Below are 4,867 nucleotides of genomic sequence, written 5' to 3' on the forward strand. Positions count from 1 at the left end.
GCAACAGGTACATGGGGTGCAGCACAGAGTATGTGGGATGCACTACCAAACATGAAGCACAGTGGCCAGGTGTGGAAGGATGTAGCACTGAGCAAAAGGGGGTACAGCACATGGGGAGCAGCATTGATCACATGGGTGCAGAACTGAATAGATGGGGTGCAGGGCCAAGGATGTGCTGGGAAGGAGCAGGCTGGGTGGCCCTTCAAGATGCCCCCAGGACAATACATTGCAGGTGAGCCTTGGACCTTTGTCAGCTTCACTCCTACAGTGAACCCTGCTCCTAAGGAGTGCGACTGTGACACTGGAAGCACTTAAAGCAGTGAGGCAGCTCTCTGGGAGCTGCTGGGAAACACCCTGGGAAACACTCCAGCCTGTGCCCATCTCACATACAGACCCAGGGGCCACATCCCCCTGCCCCAGTAACACCGGTAAGTCTAAAACTCCTGCATTGGGTGCCATTGATGGATGCTGAGCCTGCCCTGAAATCCACCTGTTTGGCATCAGCACTCCCAGTCCTGGTGGTGGCTTTGACCTGTAGGTCCCTGCACATGCCCTAGTGTTCAACAGCATCACTGGGCATCCCAACACTCGTTGGCACATTATGGACCTCTTAAGTGTCACCAGCAGTCTCTGGAAACCCCCAGCACCACAGTGGTTGGTACCCCTGCCTACCCAAGCTCCACTCCTGACTGATCCTCTTATTTCATGTTATCCTACTCTGTTGTTAATTGGTAATAAATTAAAATTCATTTTCCCGAGTCAAGTGTTTTGCCCATGACTTAACTGTTGAATGATCTCTCTCCTTACCTCACCCCAAAAGTTGTTCCACTGCTCACACCCCTGCCACATGTGCCTACATCACCCCTCCCTGTATCACCAACTGGACACTGTAAGTGTGGTCATGTTCTGTGAGAACTTACATGATCCAGATTCATCAATAGTTTGGTTTACTGGAGCAACAGGAAAGCAGGTTCAGAATAAATGCATGAACCACATTAAAATGTAATGACAAGAGGTATAGAACAGAATATATATAAAATATCCTGGGTCTATGTGTTGCTGAAGGCTGGGAAGCACTCAGTGCCTGTTCTGGACAGGAGGCAGACACAGGGGCCCTGTGGCAGAGCTCCACAGGGGATGCCTGTACAGGCAGCCCACCTTTTCCTGGTGTCCCAGTAAGCTGGGATGGAAAAAGCCCTGTCAAGGTCTGCCACAGCTCACTCATTCAGCTCCTTTCTCCAGGAGATGGTGCCCAAGCATATGAAGAAATCTCACTGGGTGCCTCTCCTGCATGAGACCCCTTCCACTCACTGCATGCTGGTGAATCACTGGCAACGGTATTAGTGAGAACAAACTTGAATCACATTGTGGATAAGGTTGAAAGGGACAACAGTGGGGTCATCTGGTCCCACTTCCCTCCTCAAGCAGGGTCATCCAGAGCACATTGCACAAAACTGTGTCCAGACAGTCCTGGAATATCACAAGTGGGTGAGACTCCACAGCCTGAGCAGTCTGCTCCAGTGAATGGTCACCTGCATAGAAAAGTTCTTCCTCATGTTCCTCATGTTCAAGTGGAATTAATATGAATTTGCAAAAAACACAGCAAAGGGTCACTGTATTGCTTATACAATAAGCATGGATAGTACATATAGTGAAAATCAAGTTAGAATCCATTAGAATCAGTGGCAAGTTAGATTCAGTGGCATCGTGAGGCTTCCCACACCCTCTCAGTACCCAGGGCTTGCAGTGGCACCCATGGGAGTTTGCTGCCAGTACAACACAACTGATTGTGCTGCTGCTCTTTATTTATACCATTCCAAATATTCTGCTGGCTTCTGTCCAGCTGTCCAGGTGCTCTGAACTGGCTCAGGAAGCTGCAAGGCGCCTATGGAGAGAGGAAGCTGCTGAGGCGCGGCCAGGGCACAGGGTGAGCGTGAGGGTGCAGAGCAGCACCCATGAGCTGTGGGCATCTGCTGCACAGGGGAGCTGTGGGCACAGAGAACTCTAGGCAGAGCATGGAGCACCAGCTCACAGCACCAACCTCCACAGTGACTTACTGGGCACCCAGAGCTCAAAACGCCTCATGCCATACAATACCAGTTTGGCAGCACCCCTCCGCCCCACCAACTCACTTTTTCCTCTTCCTCCACAGATGGAGTGCACAACACAGCACCATTCCCAGCAGCATCGAGCCAAGGACTGCCACGATGCCTTCGATGCAGTAGTTCTGGAAAGAATTTGCATCCACAGCATTTGTGTCTGCTCTGCCCACCACAGCGTTTGGGTCTTCTCCGTTATCCACAGCGTTTGGGTCTGCCCTGCTGTTTCCAGCACTGGTGGATCTCCTGCTGACAGCGCTGTTGAGGCTCAGGCTGTTCACACCTGGAGGACCAATTGTGCACGTTAGTGTGTCCTGCACACCTCTGGCAATCTTACCGGAAGGCTGACATTGCCAATAAATCTTCTTTCCCACTTCACTAGCATCTCTGAATGAGGAAACATCCTGTGGTGGCAACATTTCCATGGCTTCAGTAGAAACCAAGGGAATTCCCAAAGGCCTAGCAAGTCCCTGCTCTCTGGACCTTCTCTCCTCTCAGCTTTGCTTACGCTTTGGAGTGGCCACAATCTAGTTTTTCCAGTGTCTCCCTTTGCTCCCTGTTGCTGGGGATTCTTCACATGCACCCACAGTTTCTCTTGTCCTCTGGCCAGGGATGATCTGACTGGGGCAAACACACTGTGTCCCTGTCATCTGGAGACACAACTGGCAGTAGGCACTCTGGACCACCCTTGCAGCTCACCAATACCTGCAGGGCATGACACGGAGGGTCCCTGCAGTGAGGGCCTGAGGTGTGGGCAGGGGGGCTATGGCATGCCCCTACATGCACCTGAAACCTCTGCTGCCCGATTGTGCTGTACCCACCTCCGAGTATCATCTTCAGCTCCCTCAGGATTTCATGTAGCACTTTGGATGTCTCTATGGAAGATTGTCCCCTTCCATCTTGATACTTTGGACCTTAATAGAAAGAATAAAGTTGCATTTTCCTCCCAGCACCCACACCCCAAGGGGATGAAGTCAGGCCCTTTAGGTATCAGGGAGATACCTGAACTTTCCTCTCACTTATTGTCTTTTCTGCAGTATGGGCAGCATTTGCCTGCCCCCAGTTTTCAGGACTTGTTTCCCACTTACATCCTGTGGCAGGACTGCCCAGTGCCTGGATAATTTTGAAAGCATTCCTATATGCTGGCATGGGGACCTACCCCAGGGTTGGCCAGCACTGTCAAGGATCAGGGAAAAGTAAAGCCTCAGCATGGCTCAGGCACAGAGTTTTCAGGAGGATGATGTAGAGTCCCCTAAGCCATGCCAATCTGAGAGTGCACCCCTTTGGACCCCAGTTCCAAGGAGGGATCTCCCTCTGTTGTGTTAGGGCCTCTAGGGTCTCACAGCAAGGTCTGGGATGCAAGTGCTGGGGGAGGGATGTAAGATCCAGTGCCACATTTCCCATCATTTGCTGAGGGATGTCTCCAGGTGGCCTCATTCTCAAAAGAGCAAAGTTCTGAAATCCCTGAGAATGGAGTGTGAGAGGTGGTAAGCATCTTGCTGCACCCACAGTGTCCAACTGTGTGTCCCTGAGACAGCAACAGCAACAACCTGCACCCCAGAGGTGACAGTCACACCAGAGCCACTCCTGGCTGTTATCAGAGCATTCTGGCTCTGCACTGGCACAGTTTGGCACCAGGGCAGAGCCTGCAGAAACTGGGGATCTCGGCAGATGCTGCTGAATGGCCAAAGGACAACGATTACCCAACACACCTGTGGTGTGAAAGGCCCTGGTGTTTTCCCCAGGAACTGGCACTGTCTGATGGCCTTCTTGAGGTGCTTTCTCCTGCGCAGTCTCACGCTCCAGTGCTTTAGAAAGGAAGTGTGTCAGTTGAATTCCGAGTCACTGTTGCTCATCAGGACCTGTCAGAGCTGGGTGCTGGCCCTGGCACGCCCACCTACCCACTGCCTGTGCTCGCCACGGAGCAGCCCCAACATCCTGGGCTGGCAGGGCCACCAGGAGGATCAGAGTCAGGGCCCACCCTGCCTGTACCATGATGCAGCTGCTGCTGCTTCTCCTGCCACTGCTGCTCAAGCTCGTGACACCCAAGCTACCCTGCACAGCAGGGCCTGGCTTTGCAGCTCCACAGGGCGCTTTGTGACCTCATGGGGTCTTCTACCAGCAACATTCTGCCATCTCCACGGGGGCCCAAGCATTCCCCAAATATTCTTGCTGCTGACGGGTCAAGCAGAGACACCAGATTCAGTCTAGCATACACAGGGTTCTCTGCAGATCTGCTCTAGAAAACTCTGCAGAGACTACCTGGGCTTTCACCTGTGTCCAGAGCAAATCCCAGTGCTCCTGGGAGTGCCTGAGGGTATCAGGCAGCTGCTGGTATGGACCTGCCCTGAACATGGGACAAACACTTCCTGGAGTTCCGTCGGAGAAGTCAGGAGCTGGCACTTGGGGATTATCTCAAACCCTTCATGCCCCACATTAATCATTAAAAAGGACTCTCAGTTGGCAACTAATCACCATGAAGCCGTTCACTTACTTTGCCCCTCATGGAGTAAGGAGCATACTCAGGAAGGCAAAGAAAGTAGAACTTGTGGGCTGAGATAAAAACAGTTTAATAATTGAAATGCAGTAAAATAATTAGTAATAGTAATAATAATAAAAAATAAAAATAAAAAAGGAGATGGGGAGAGGAAGAGGACGCACAAGACGATGTGCGGCGGCGGGGCCTGGGCGCCCCCTGGAGGTTCGGAGTGGGTCCTGCAGTGGGGTCCGGGGACATGTGGGACACGGAGGGTATGGGGAGTGGGACG

The 4,867-nt window shown here is 52.2% G+C and overlaps 1 long non-coding RNA gene across 1 annotated transcript; it reads right to left on the reverse strand.

Annotated features, from left to right (window-relative positions):
• Positions 1 to 2,271: 2,271 nt before the first annotated feature.
• Positions 2,272 to 3,925, reverse strand: LOC117245416. The gene is made up of 3 exons (XR_004500098.1): positions 3,812 to 3,925; positions 2,921 to 3,013; positions 2,272 to 2,382 (listed from the first exon to the last, which is right to left on the reverse strand). It is a non-coding gene; the product is annotated as an uncharacterized LOC117245416 (long non-coding RNA).
• Between the last annotated feature and the right edge of the window lie 942 nt (positions 3,926 to 4,867).

This window comes from Parus major, chromosome 22 (genome assembly GCF_001522545.3).
Source record: "Parus major isolate Abel chromosome 22, Parus_major1.1, whole genome shotgun sequence".
NCBI classification, from domain to species: domain Eukaryota; kingdom Metazoa; phylum Chordata; class Aves; order Passeriformes; family Paridae; genus Parus; species Parus major.